General features: G+C 26.2%; 1 protein-coding gene across 3 annotated transcripts in view; it reads right to left on the reverse strand.

Annotated features, from left to right (window-relative positions):
* Window positions 1-16,081, reverse strand: part of LOC134835779 (plexin-A4) — a 107,928-nt gene that overhangs the window by 27,890 nt on the left and 63,957 nt on the right. The gene's annotated exons all lie outside the window — the stretch shown is intronic.

Below are 16,081 nucleotides of genomic sequence, written 5' to 3' on the forward strand. Positions count from 1 at the left end.
CATAATGAAATTGCATCTCAATTCAAGTGGAATCCAAGCGAGGTTGTTATTTATGCGAGATGCGGCAACAGAGAAAAACTGTGAAGATAATCTTTAATTTAGTGCGTTTGTGCATTACTGATGCGTTTTATGTGTGTTTACATGGGAAATAATGCGAGTTTTTAATTTCGCTGCGATTTAGATATGCTTTATGATAACGAAATTGATGCAAAATTACACTTTCCATTGCATAAATTTATATTTTTGTTTTCATTCGAAAACGTCAAAAAACGTGACAGTTTTAAAATTTGAAAATCGCTTTTCTGCTAATTCAGTTTAGTTAATTTTTTTAAATTTTTAAATTCTTTTAAATTAAGTTAAATTTTAATAGCAAAAATCATCAGTTCAAAAGCCAATTACCTAATTAATTTCGATCATGCTCCAATGGATTATTTTCCTACTTTAAATTCAAAAAATGTTCAAAATTTGAAAATTGCCATTTTGCTAATTCAAACTTAAATTATCAATTTAATGAATTTTATTTCTTTAAAATTTATTTAAATTCTTTTGAATTAAATTAAATTTAAAAAAAAATTTAAAAAGCAAAAAACATTAAAAAAATTATTTTTTAATTTAATTTTTTAAACTTTTATTTTAAAAAAAATATTTAAAATTTAAAAATTAAATTCTTTTTGAATTTTTCTCAATAAAAAGTGATAAATTAAATTAATTTAAAAAAAATTTCAAAATTTTCTGTTAAAATTTGCAAAATTCTCAAAAATTATACTCGTTATCAATTTAAATCAAAAATTTGATGTTTTTTGTAAAAAATTTCTAAACTAATGAAAAAGAACTTAGATAAAAAAATTTGCTGCTTTAATTTTAAAGAATTAAAAATTTTTTGCAAAAAATTCAGTTAAAATTTTTTTTTTTTAAAACATTCAACTTTTTTTTTAAAAATTGGCATTTTTGTAATTCTTTATTTAAAACTTGTAATTAATTAGCGTTAAAGAATCTTTAAAAGTTTTTTAAATTTTTTTTTATTTTTCGAGTTGTTCTTTTTTTGAACTTTTTTTTACTCAAAGCATCAAAATACTCTTGAGATTTGTTTTTAAAAAATTGTTTTTATCGAATTTTTCTAACTAAAAAAAATGTTCAAAATTTGAAAATTACCATATTGCTAATTCAACTTTTTTTATAAAGTGACATGAAAAATTATTACAAAATATTAAAAGTCAATAATTCAAAGCATTTTCTTCTGATTTTCTGTTAAAATATGATTTATAACCTAAAAAGATCTAAAAATTTACAACTGTCAGTTCAAAATATTTCCGTTAAAATTCATAACTTTACATTTCTGAATTTCGACTTGATTTTTCTTTCTATTCAATAGTAATTTATTGACTACATTATGAGATTTTTTGTTAGAATTACGATTTTCTTCAGTTTTTCCAATTACATTTTTAAATGTCAATTCAAAAAATGACCGTTAAAAATTTGAAAATCGCCTTTTCGCTAATTCAATAATCTCTTGTAACAAAAAAATCCTTACAAGACGTAGAAAACGTACGAAATTTCTTACATTTCATTCAAATTTATCTATTTTTTCATACATGTCGAAATATTTCTTATTTGAGGAATGAATAAAATGCGTGCTTGAGCTTTATTTACACACACATGTTTACAAAAATACACTCGAACTCTGGATTAACCACGTGCAAGAAAATGTTCCGATTCAATTTGCGAAATCCCCTCTGAAATATTCGACAGAAAAAAATATTGAATTACTCAATAAACAAGGAAAATTTTTCGTGACAGCTCAAATGATGGATTAAAGGTGTTCGCTTGACCAGGAGTCTGTGGGAAATCTTGTGGGAATCTTGTCTCGTTGTGTAAAATAGTATCAAATATTTAAGGCAACAACAAAACATGTATCAAAGAATAGAAATCGTGTCTTTCATTCATTCATAGACAGAAATTACATTTTTCTCGTCATTCGTTTTTTTTTCTTCTTCTGTAGTCGAAGGTAGAGGTGCACGAAGCAATCATCATCTGTATTCCATTTAGATCGATGTATAATTTTTTTCTTCTTTGGTCCATCGTCGTTGTTGTTGTTGTTGTTGTAGATACATGAGTTTATTTCATTTTATAACCATTTTATAATAAAAATACAATTCTCGGAGTCGAGTTCGGTTCACATCATGCGAATACCTTAAATAGCAATGCGACCGAGACCAGCTACTATGTTGCCGTTGAATAAAATGCCAATGTTGGTACTTTAAACAATAAAAGTAAACTTTAGTTATTTCTTTGTCTGTCTCTCTTTCGCTCGTTCGTTCGTTCTTTATGGATTCTTCTGTTCAGTTCGCAGAGCAATATGGCACACGAAATTTATGTTGCTCGAGCGCTGTCAGTTGGATGAGTTACGGAAACATCACAAAGCTCTTAGCTCGCGCGCATCAAAAAATCGTATCAAAGGAAAAGTTAAGTTTTGATGACATTTTCATTAAAGCTGTCATCGTCCGTGGTTGTCATCATCAACAAACAATGAAGGATACAATTAAAAGACTTTTTTTTTGCGGATTATTCTTTGACGATGGCGCGTTGAGTGGGCTTAATACTTTTATCATGAATGTTTTTTTTTTTCTTTTTTTTTATTGAATGTCGAAGGGTATGCGAGTGATTTTTTTTCTTTCATTAGACTTTTATTTATTTTTTATGTTGTCGCACATAAAATGTAAACGCCTTTACACAACTTAACAGAAGCCCGTGAAAGACATTTACAAAAAAAAAAAAAAAAATTTTCGTCTAAAATTTTTTTTCTGCATTTATTTTATTTTTTTTTAGTCAAATTTTGAGTGATTAAAATATTTAAAAAAAAAATAAATTAAATTAAAATAAATAAAATTATTTGAATTAATCCAAATATAATAAAAATAAATAATTAATTAAATTCAATATAAATTAATTAATTTTAAAAAAAAATAATAAATTTGAAAATAAATAAAAAACAATTAATAAAATTTAATTAAAATTAATTAATTAATAATTAAATTTAAAATTATTTTTTTTATTTTATTTTTTTTTTAATTTAATTTTTTTTAATTAAAAAAAATAAAATTAATTTTTATGTCTTTTTTTAATTAAAATTAATTTTAAATTAAATTTAAATAAATAAATCATCGAAAACTATAAAATTTTCAAATTTTGCATTTTGACAGCTTAATTCTGACACGACATCTACAGTGACAAGACACAACTAAAAATCAGCTGATTCAATCTGTCATTAAATTTTGCACGTGGAACACATAAAAGGTAATATTTTTTCAAGAAAAATACGCTCAAGTATCGCATTTTATGACAAAATTACATTTATTTATGTCATTTCTTCAGTACACTTCCTATATCCCACGTTTTTGCATGGATTTAATGCCCGAGACACAGCATTATCGACCAGATCAATTGTCATGGCAGGCATTCGTCGAGGCTAGTTGTATTGAGTAGGTGGGTGCGTCACATAAACATATTGAATGTGCGTGCCGATAACGAAGGACGAGTGACTGAATCTTGACAAAAACGATAAAAGGATTGAAAAAAAAAACTTAATAAAAATATTTATCGGAAAAAAGGAGTTGCAAATATTTTCGTGTCCCTCTTTCATGTGTGAGCAAACACAATTGAGGACAGAAAAATTCTCCTTTTTTTTTGCAACAACAGAAAAAATATGAAGAAGAAAAAATGTGAGGGCACACACATTGTGTTGTATAAGAAGATACATAAATGATGGAACGACTTGGCAAACAAACATTTTTAAAAGCTTTTCTTCTTAAATCATTTTCATTCTTTTACGATAGATGTTCCCTCAAGGACTTGTCGATATATTTGTTCTTCCCTTAGATATTTCTTCTTTCTTTTTTTTTCTCATCTAATAGTCTTCTTACATATTATGAGAAAAAAGAAAGAAGAAAAAAAACTTTTTAATAATTTGATAAGCTTAAATATTTGTAAAAGTTTCTTGTTTCTTCAACTTGCTCCATATTTTCATTTTTTTTTCGTTTCAGAGCACAATTGTCTGAAAACCCAATGATGAGTCAGGTAATTATGAACAGGCGTCTCCATCGCACTTTAATAAGCTTGGACAACTGGGTTTAATTAAGTAATAAAAAAAGAATTTCATCGTCTTAATCTTGGACTGAGGTAAGAACATGACTTTGTTTCGTTTCTATCTCTTTCTCACACTTTATTAGCTTCATTTCGTGACGTGTCCCAGTACTGAAACCTAAGCTTTGTTGTCCAATTCTATTCCGGCGATTTTATTAGTTTATCATTAATTAATTTTGACAATGGCCATGAATGTTGTTGAGTTGTTATGGGTTTGTCTGTCTTATATTGGTAGAGACGCTTAGATGAGATAAAAGAATTTTTTTTATTCATACTGGTCTCAATTTAAATCGTTTAAGTAGTTTTATATATCATTTTAATAATTGGGTCTGTGTCATGAGAATTAGACGAGATTATTATTGCGATTGTTATGTGAATGGGAAGAATGTAATTTTTTTCTGTATTTGTTCTGATTAGCGAATAGAGTGAACATTTAAAGAATTTCTCATTTATTAATTTTTTATATTTTTAGAAATATTTTAGGAATGGATGACATCGATTGGAAGAACCAGAATCAGCTAAATGAGGAGTTTCAAATATTTTTACGTCGTTTTCTATGAAAATCTTTAGAAACTCTGCAAAATCAGCTATTTTCCAATGACTTGTAGATAACTTAACGAAATATTAGGAAAAAGAGAGCAGAAAACTATCAGAACATGTTTGATTTTTTGAACCAAAGAGATAAATAATATACAATAGGTCTTCGGACCGCGGTGATGCATCCTCAAACCTAACCTCATAGAGCACAGAAGATCTATTTGGCGTCAAAGTGCAGGAGAAAGAGCAAAGGCACATCCAACCCATCGAAGGAAAAACTTAAGAGATCATTATACAAAACTTATGAACTACTGTCAATGAGTATTTCTCAAATTAGAGTAATAACATCACAAATCTCCCGATTTCATTTCATCGAAAAAAATATGGCTTGAGATTTTTTGATGGTTTTGTGCTAGTTAGGCCTACAGCAATCGAAAAAACCTAAATTAAAAATTCTGCAATGAGCTTCAGAGTTCAAAAAATGTTTAAAATCTCGAAAGCTCATTTCAGAATTTTGAATTTAACTGAATTTAATTTGGCCTAACTAACACAAAACCATCAAAAAATCATTTTTTTTTCGATGAAATGAGAAAATCGGGTGATGTGAGTATTTTTATCTGGATTGGATCTTATCTGAAGAGTTTTAAGGCACCTGAAAGAATGAACCTAAGATCTGATGACACATGCAGAATTTGCTTTAATGATGAAGAATCTTCGGAACACATTTTATGCTATTGGTCCGAAATAGAAGACAAACGACGAAGTATTTCCAACAAAAAAGATGATCAAATTGATCCTACTGAATTACTTGAATCAACTCAATCGATATTTTTAAATCCTTAAATTCCGTTTAAAAAAATACGAGTACAACCTTTAACGATTTTTAACGTGACAATCCACAAAAAGCCCAAAATCCAGGCCAACATTTAATGAGCTGAGGTAAAGATAAAATTAAAATGACAAAAAAAAAATTTTTTTTGTCCGTCCTACAACTTTTACAACAACAAAAAATCTGAACCACATAATTCTCCATGCCACGAATAAAACCTTTACATTTTACATTTCACAAAACATCATCGCGCCACACAGACACATCAATTACATGACCAATAAATAGCGGCACCATAATAATTATAATAACAAGCGGGAAGGTCACGTGTTTCTCTGATCACTATGACTCGCTGGTATGCAAGAAAATGTGCGTTAATTAAAAAATAATAGCGTTCCGATCGGATACAGACATCATAACTTTATAAATAGATTGCAAATTTCATCTGTTTATTATTACAATTTTTTTTTGAATGATGGACTTGTAACATCTGGAAAGGAAATGCCTTTAAAAAATTTAAACGAAACACCTTCATTTACTTATCAAAAAGTTTCTTAGCAAACAAACAAAAAAAAAATCATGAAATTCAAGACGAGACGACTGCCCGCATGAAAAAATTCACACAAGAAGAAAAAAAAGCTAAAATTGAAAAGAAATTCACTTTTTTAGCTCCTCTTCATTTAATTTTTCATTCATTACTCCATTGTACTCTATTATTATGATGATTGTTATTAATGCACTACTCACACAGCGTCTCATAATTTCATATTTCAAGATTTTTTTTTTGTACATTTTTTTTTTCGTTCATGAAAGAAGATTGCATGTTTGCCTGTTTTCTTTTATAGTAACAGAAACTATTCAGAACGGCCTACCTCTTTATGAGACTTTTAAAAAAAAATGTATAAAAATGAATTAAATCCATATTATGTTCATGTGAGTGTCTGTGCACCGAAACTTTTGTTTGGAATGTGCTCGCGATGCACGGCGAGACTCCATTTAATAATAATAAAAAAAACACACTCTCAAAATTTATTGTACAAGAAATGAAAAGTTTCCTCACGAAGTTTGTTTAATACTTTTTTTTTTCTTCTTACGCGATTTAGCGCACAGAGACACACACAAAGGAACGACATGATGCCAAAGTACGAAAAAGTGCATTTAATTTAAAAGAAATGAAAGAATAGTTGCGAAACAAGTCAATGTCGTGTCTCACATTTACTCCTGAAACAAAAAAAAAAAATAAAAAAAAGTATTTTTTACGCAAAGTGAATCCGGACAATTGTTGATTGCATCTCCAACATAATTAAATAGATAATCGGCATACCGGAGAAGATGAAGTTGATGATGATGATGGGAAATGCATTAAAAAAAGTTTTTCTCTATTATTATGCATAATAATAATTATTTTTACACTTCGGTCTCTTTTTCTCTCTCGGCATTTTGTCTTTTGAACCGAAAGCAGAACAAAACTTTTTTTTATCGGTGCTTTATAATTTAGGGCGAGTAAAGTGTTTTTAAATAGAGAATGCTTTTAGTTATTTCAAGAGATTGAAATGCTTTTTAGCTGAACTTCCATACAAATTTTGAAATGCAATAACTCAAGTTTTGCTTTGCGAATCTATTTTAGGGCTTTTGTATTGTGTCAATATTAGCCTAAAGTAAGTTTCTGTACAAGAAAACAAAAGAAAAGTTGGATAATTTCGTGGAAAATTGAGTAAACATGATGTGAGCTTCATTGCATACTTTCAGGGTTTCATGAAAAATTTAAAATAAAACTCGCAGAAAATTTTTTAGTGAGAAATTTGAGTTTTTTGCACTGAATTTCTTTGTTCTTCGGTTCAAAAACTTTGTCTATGCATCTATGAAGCAACTTTGCAAGAGGAGGAAAAGTTTGAAAATCTGACAAATAATGAAATCGAATGACAATTGAAGTTTATGCAAATTGCAAAGTTTGATGGACGAAAGTACATGCACCCGAGTCAACGTGCACAAAAGTCACTTTGTCCCATTCTTTCGCCATAACAACTTGCGCTATGTTTGCATACATATTCCACATTTATGAAAATATATGAGAAATGGAATGAATGACAATAATCGTGTATTTGTGGTTATTCATGTGACTAAAAGTGCTTTTATGTCGCAAAGAGGAGCTCTTTCGTGCATCTTCATTCAAATTTACTTGTCTGTGTGTGGGATGGCAAGACAAAAGCCAACGACGACATGGCACACAGGAAAAAAGTCGTCATCGCATTCAAGTGGATGGCGGAGGAGAATATTGCAATATTTACTCATTGAAACAAATTGCATTCGAGAGCGTTCAACAATATTTTCCGATTTAACGATGACTCCTCTCGGTTCAAAGCTGCGTTCAAGCACTTGTCTCGTTCTTTGTTTCCGGATCAAAATTGCCGTCACCAAGGAAATTTTTCAACCTCTCTCTCCTTCTCTCTCACACTCGTTATCGATTGCTTTTTAGGTGCTGCTCCGTAAAGTAACAAGTAAGCTCGTTCCAAATACCCACATTTGCCGTGTAAACAGCGGAGCCACTCCTTGGTTGTTTTGCTACAAACAAATCTGAATCGCGGACAGTCAGATGTGTAGGCAAAATCACTAAATAAATAATGATGAGGAGAAATATATACGATTTTTTTTTTGTAAATCGAATGTTTTGGCTGGTTTTTTTTGTCTTACATCAGAGATTCGGCGATAGATAGTGTATGTGCCCCCCTTTGAGAGTGGATGCCGGATCAGAAACGTAAATCATCATGGAGACGTATATTATGTAAGATTTTTTTTTTTTGTTTGATGAGATTTTGTAGATAAGCCATTTTTTGAGTGGTTGGTCAGTTTTGGAGGGTCACGAAGATGAAACAAAAAAAAATTAAACGAATTCTGAGAAGGTTGGAAAAGGTCATGAAAGTAACACTTACAAATAAGGAAGGAGCTTATTTAATAAAAGAGATTTTTTTTATGATTCGGTGAAAAACTAAAAAAAAATCATGAATTTAATTTTTGGTAAGAAATTTTTACAAAATATAAAACTATAAAATTTTAATCGAAAATTTAGTAAAAAAAAAATAAAATAATACTTTTGAAGAAATTTACAAAATATTTTAAGAATTTTTTAAATTTTTCTTTAATTTAAAAAAAAAATATTTTTTTTCCATTATATTTCCTTAAAAATTAATTCATAAAATTAATTATAAAATTATAATTAATTAAAAATTAATAATTTAGTCAAAAGTAAAAGAAAAAAAATTTAAAGAATTTTCACTTAAATTAAAAAAAAAATAATTAATTGAAACTGATAAAATAGTATAATGAAAAATTCATAAAATATATTTAAAAAAATAAATTAGGTAAATTAAAATATTAATTTTTTATAAAAATTTATGTTTTAAGAAATTAATTTAATTAATATTTTTAAAATTTAATATTTTCTTTAATTCAAAAAAAATTTTTTTAAATATATAATTTCTTAAATAATTTTTTTTAAACGTATTTTTTTAATAATTTACAATAAAATTAATTAAAATTAAAAAAAAATTAATTAAAATAACAAAAAAGATTTTTTTAAATTAAAAAAAAATGTAAATCAGCAAAAAATTAATTTATTGAAAGTGATAAAAAATTCCAATGAAAATTTTATAAAAAAAAAATTAAAAAATTATTTATATGATTTTTATTTTAATTTTGTAAAATAATTAATTTTATAAAATTTTATTTAAAAAAAATATAAAAAAGAGAAAAAATAATATTTTTTTTTAAATAGAAATATTTTTTTTCATTACTTCAGTTTAAATTTTGCAAATAATATTTTCTTTATATTTTTAGTTTTTTGTCATTGCAGTCAGGTTCATGAGCAGGACATTTTTCGCATGAAATCACGCACAAAAATCAAATTTCCTCCCAGAATCTCTCACTTGTCACACACAAAAAAAATGTGCTCTTCATTCAAATCACGCCGACACCCGGTCCTCTCCCTCCGTCGCCGCATTGCTCAGTAAATCCTTAAAATTAGTGACCTACATACATTTCATTATTTGCCTTCTCATCGTGTCGTACATGTTTATCTAAGCATGACACAAACATCAAGCCAAGAGACTTCTTGATTTTATTTTTTTGCATGCATAAACATAACATCATTTTTTTTTGCTGCTTTTTGTTTTTGTTGGTATGTTGCCTGCTTTATTTAAATCGAGCCATTCACTCCTGCTTGTCTCTAGTTTTCGTTTATTATTATTTTATAATAGAGCGTGTGTGTGTGCCGGGTTTTTGTTCTTTTCGAGTGTATTTGCTTACCTGGATGGCATGAACGAACACAGCAAGACAAAAAAAAAAAATACTACTAACATTTTTATTTGACTTTGCATTTATGTATTCTCTTTTTATTCGTCTTGTTGCCTGTGTGTGTGCTGCGTGCGACTAGATGTTAGAAAGATATTTCGTGCATAAATAACATAAGGAAGAAGACGGCACAGAACACTATTGGAATACGATGTCGGTCTATTTATATTTCGATTGTGTTTTTCAGTTTATTTGATTATTAGTTGTTTGGACATTTTTCTTCTATTTTCTCTTCTCGAGCTTGTTTTTTTTCCTTCTATGGGATACTGTGGGTTTACTCAATTTTTTTCTCTATTTTTTTCTAAAGAAAATTTTTAAAATCTTTTTTAATTTTCAAAACTTTTGTATTTTAATTTTTTGTTAAATTTAAAAATTTTTAATAATATTTTATTAATTTTAATTAATTTTTTAAAATTATTTTTTTTAAATAAGAAAGTTTTTATTGGAAAAAAATTGAAAAAAATTTTTTTTAAATGAAAAAAAAAATTTATAAAATCAAAGAATTTTTTTTTTAAAAGAAAATTAATTAACGAAAAAAAAAACAAAAAATACTTAATAAAAAATTAATTAAAATACATATAATAAATATTTTTAATCTAACTATTTTATTAAAATATTTAAAAATTAATTAAAAAATAATTTAAAAACTTCACAAAAAAAATTGATGAAATTATTAATTTTTATTGGTATTTTAATTAAATAAAAAATAATTTTTTAAATTTTTTGTATTTTAATTAAAAACTTTCAAACTCTCATTTTTATTACTATATTAAATAATTAAAAAAAAAAAAAATAATTTATTTTTTTATTTTTTAATTTAATTTAATTTTTTTTAATGAATTAATTTCATTTATTTTTTAAACTATTTTTTTTTAATAAAAAAAAATTAGAATATTAAATAATTAAAATAATAATAAAAATTAAAAAAATTTTTTTTTTTTTGGTTTTAATTTAATTAAATTTTTAATTTAATTTAAAATTTTTTATCATTTTTTTTTAATAAAGAAATATAAGAAAATACAAGCTGATAAAATATTTATAAAACCCTCGGTATGGTCGGCCATTCTTTTGCCATTAGTGTCGTATTGTCGTCTAGGCAGCAACAAAGTTTCCGAATGCTTATTCTGAATGAAGTCTAACAAGTAAGTAATGTCTCGTCCCCCTTTTATTTTTCTTTATTTTCGTCTGTCACACTTCCAGACCCATTGCAGTTTTGGTAGCAGGAGTAAAGACAAAATTAATGAGAAGTAAATAAATCAATGAATGGACAATGAAATGAAACAGACAAATTAATAGCACCAAAAGTTCAGCCGGAGAAACAAACGAGACCAACTTTAAACGGACAAATAACGAATAATTTATCAAAATTACGGAGAAAAATTTGTCAATATCATCTTAAGGAGAGGGAAAACTCAATATTTCGTTCATTCACAGGTAAGACGATATTTTATGGTTCATCAAAACACGACGACGAAAAAAAATAACATAAAAGTAAATTTACTTCCATTCATCGCTGCTGTCTGTATTGAAGGATTTTCTCTTTCATTCATTTCGTTCGCTTGAAAAATGTGAGTTAGTTACATTGACGTGGTGTGGAAATGTCTGATAAAGTAACACATAAAAGACATCATCTCTTTTTTTTCTCCTGTTCAGTTTATTTTTTTTTATATTATTAAGAAAATTATATTTAAACATGTCTTTTCCGGTGTATTTGTCAGATATTTCGGATGACAGGATGTGAAAAATGTTGCTTTCCCGTCTTTTAAATATTATTGGGAAAAATGACATAAAAAAATTTTATGTTATAACGTCTTAAAAAAAATGACAAACTTTGGCTTTTAGTGTATCAAAATGAATTTTAGTGACATTATAAAGATTTTTTTCTCGAAAAATGACTTTTTTTACAGGCCTTTTATTAAGTTTTTTTATTTATAAATAGCTTATAGAGAAATTATCATCAATATTTTGTATTTAAAAAAATATATATATATATTTTTAAAAATTTATTTTTGATAATTTTTGAAAATTTTTATTTATTATTAAATTTTTATTTTTTTTTTTTTTATTTTATTAAATTTATTTTTTTTTATTCAAAATTAAAAAAAAATTATTAAAAATATTTTAAATTAAAAATATTTTTTTATTTATTTTTAATTATTAAACTTTTCATCCCAAATTTGAAAAAAAAAATATTCATAATAATTTTATAATAATTAAATAATATTAAATTTATTTGTTTTTTAAATAATTAAATAAAATATTTTTTTGTTTTAAAATAATTTTGAATAAATAATTATTATTTTAAAAATAATTAAACATAAAATTTGATAACATTAATTATTTTATTTTAATTAATGTAATTTTTAAGTTTTTAACATTTTTTATTTATTAAATAAAATCATTACTTTTTAAATATTATAATATTTTAAATTAATTTAATAAAATTCAATAATATATAAAAATCAGTTTAATTTTTTTCATTTTTTTGCATTCAATTATTTTAAAATTTAATACAATTTAAATTTAATTCAATTAAAACTTAATTAAATTTAAATTAATTAAATTAATTAAATTCAAAAATAATCATCAAAATTGTTATTTGAAACATTTATTAATAAAATTTAAAAAATATATTTTTTTAAATAAAAAATTAAAATTTTTTTAAATTAAAAAAAATCGAAAAAAATTATCAATTTAATTTTAAAAAAATAAAAAAAAAATAAAAAAAATAAAATATTTATTCATAAGTTTATTATAGCAAAAATTAATAAAAATACATTTATTAAAGAATTTTTCTTTAAAACAATATTTTTCAATTTTTATTTTTCCAAACTGCCCTAAAAATCGCAATATTTCTGTCATTATTACTTTTCAAAACAAAAAAAAAACAATAATTTCATTTTTATAGTAAAACTCGAACACAAAAACTAAATATTTAACTAATCCAGTGCAGCTTTTGCTTAGCTGCATATTTTTTTTTCGTTGTTTTGTTAAAAAAAAAGAACGAAAATAATCATCAGAAAAAAAAACTTTTAAATGTACATCAAACCAACACCATTTGCTACTTTTTCAAAACATAGAAAACAAAAAAAAAATATAAAAATAAAATGCAATGAAATAAAAAACAATAATTTTCACTGCTTAATTTATAGGAAAAACCTTTTACTGGCGTACGTCTCTCGCTCTCTCTTACACTCTACAGCTCCCCAGACAATAGAAAATTGCATGAAAGCAGACTTTTTAAAAATATATATGTTATGTTTTGGTGTGCACAAAATGCATGAAAGGGAACACAAAGTATGATGATGTGAAACATGGAAAAATGGAGCAAAGTCTGTGTGGGTGTTTTAGCAAAAAATAATGTAGAACAGATATCTCGTTTGTGATGTAGACGCAACAAGGAACAAGTAAAAAGTAGAGCAGGGACTGCAGAAAAAAAAAGTTGAAACAAAATAGAAACAAATTTTTGCCTGGCTTTCGACTGATGACGAGGAGCGACAACAACTACACTTCCCGTTTACACAGTAAAGGCGGAACAAAAGCGCGCTGTGTTTACATTACACAACAAGGACGACGAAAAAGCCTGCATCATTGTCACAGTGCACCCTTCTCTTCACAAAAATAGAATTTTACACGTAACGGACATTTCTCACGCATAAATTTATTTTTTTTTTGGGACCGATTCATGCACATCTCATCGATTTTTTTCTTTCAAAAAAAATATAAAAGAAAAAATCCGGAGAAAATGCTAAAAAATGATGATCCGTTATATTTTGCCCATTAAATGTAATGCTACAGGTAATAAATTCCCCCCGTAAAACCTTTATATGGTCAAATAATCCCTCAGCCATCCAATAATTTTCCGCTGCATCCACAGAAAATGACGAAAAGAAGACGAAGAAACTGAAGAAAATTTTTGTAAATGGAAAAAATTCCAACTTTCCATTATTTCACGTTCGTTTTTTTTTGTGTGTTAATGCTTTATTCATTGAAAAGCGGCAGTAGCATAAATTTTAAATAATAAAAAAAAAAAATACTAGTTGGTAGTGCTTTAGGTGCTGTTGAATCATTCAGCGTTAGAAACTCGCAAATTGATGCATGCGAGATATGTTAAAAAATAAAAAAAAAAAGTTTGGGTTTTGTGTCGTTTCGATAGATGACAAAAATGTGGGATGTGGACTTTTTTTTTAATTAACGAAGAGTTCAATTATGAACTTTTGTGACATTTAGATATTTGTCGGGAAAAATTTTAGAGTTAAAATTACAATTTGATAGCGTTTCATTTGAAAAATTAAGAAAAAAGGGACTTTAGATTTTTGAATTTTGCTTTTGTTTTAATTTAAAATGTGCATTGGGTAAAAATTTTTAATTTGATTTTGGCAAATTTTATAAAAATATACAGTAGGAAGAAAAAAATAAATATAATTAAAGTAACTTTTTACAATATGCACAAAGAAAAAATTTAAATATGCATTGGGAAAATATTTAAATTGTGCACTGGGTCAAAAAATTTTAGAGTTTTGTTTTAAAAAAAATATTTAAATGTGAATTAAGGAAAAATTAAGAGTTAAAATTAACGAAATTTCACAATACGCTTTGGGACAAAAATTTAGAATATGCATTGAGAAAATATTTAGAATGTCAACTGGGTAAAATTTGTAAAACTGGATAAAATGTATACTAAATTTGCATTAAATTAATTAAAATAACTCTTGAATATTGTAATAAATTTTCAAAATGTGCATTAGGCAAAATTTGAAACTATGCACTGGGTCAAGAAATCCGAATTTTAAAATATGCATTGGGATGAATGTTTTAAAATATAAATTGAAACAAATAACAAATTTTTACATTATGCTATGGGTTGAATATTTAAAATACCCATTGGGCGACAATTTAAATTTCGCATTGGGGCAAAAATTTTCCGCTATTTTACTACCATACGTTTTGTAAAAAACCTAATTTAATTAATTTAATTTAAAAAGCAAAAATTTCAAATAATTCACAAAAACCAACGGCACTGAAACCTTTTTTACAAAACAAAAAAGTTTTAATTAAATCAACTATGCATATAATTGAATCGGTGTCTCTCATAGTTAAAACTCTTACTTTAACTGCCTGGATGGCTCTAATATTGATTCAACTCATCGTTGTCGTCATCGCATCGTCCGCCATGACAAACTATCTCTAAACTTTTTAAACTACTGGTTTTGTGCTGAACTGAGCGAACGACAAAAAGGAAGCAGAGAGAAAAAAACAATTTGAATGAGTTTGAACCCGTGTAACCAAACAAAAGGTTTTCCTACTGTAAAATTGAACTTACTTCCCCATTCATCAAGCATTTCTCTCTCTATTTTCGCACAAACAAACAGCAGTCAGAGAGATGTTTGCTACAGAACTTTAGCTTTTAATTGAAAAGGTTTTACTCGACTTTTATTTTTTTTTTCTTTCGAATAAATGAATATTGACAAAAGAACGAGAACGTCGAAAGAGGTTTTCCTCCTACTATCTCATGATTTTATCTCGTGTAAAATAACATAAATTACGCCACTTGTATGAATTCAACAAACATAAAATTATCATGTGTGCTCGGAAAATGGAAAACCTCAGATTCTTGGTAAGCATAAAATGTGAAGTTTGACTGAGTAGAGTTATGATTTTATTATTATTATTAATGATGCGAACAAACACATACTAACAACAACAACAACAATAAATGACGAAAAAACAAGACATGGAAAAAGTTTTGTTAAAATGATTTATAACTAATCAGGAATTTTCGTTGGCATGTGAATGTATGTGCGACACGTGGATCGTTCAGATAAATTAACATGTAAAGAGTTGTAGATTGAAAGTTGAGGAAAGGCGATAAATGTGTAATTTGGGTCAATTATGGCTTTTATTGTTCGTGGGGCGGGTTCAAAGCTCGACTGAAAAGTGATCAAGGTTTGACGTTGCGTCATTTTTTAGAAAAAAAATTTCAGACGACTTCTAAAAAAATAAAAGAAAAATTTTCTTTTTTCATTTAATTTTATAAATAAAACACAAAAGTGTACTCCTCATGCTATAAAAATTACGAAAAAATGGAAAATGAGTAAAATTTATGGCATGATGCTATAAAAATCTAATTTTTTTTCAAGTCAATAACAAAAATGGAAATTTTACCGGAAAAAAACTTTCAAAAAGTTAAAAACTTTACATTAAACATTTTAGTACTCCTCATGCTAT

Source organism: Culicoides brevitarsis, chromosome 3 (assembly GCF_036172545.1).
Source record: "Culicoides brevitarsis isolate CSIRO-B50_1 chromosome 3, AGI_CSIRO_Cbre_v1, whole genome shotgun sequence".
In the NCBI taxonomy this organism is placed as follows: domain Eukaryota; kingdom Metazoa; phylum Arthropoda; class Insecta; order Diptera; family Ceratopogonidae; genus Culicoides; species Culicoides brevitarsis.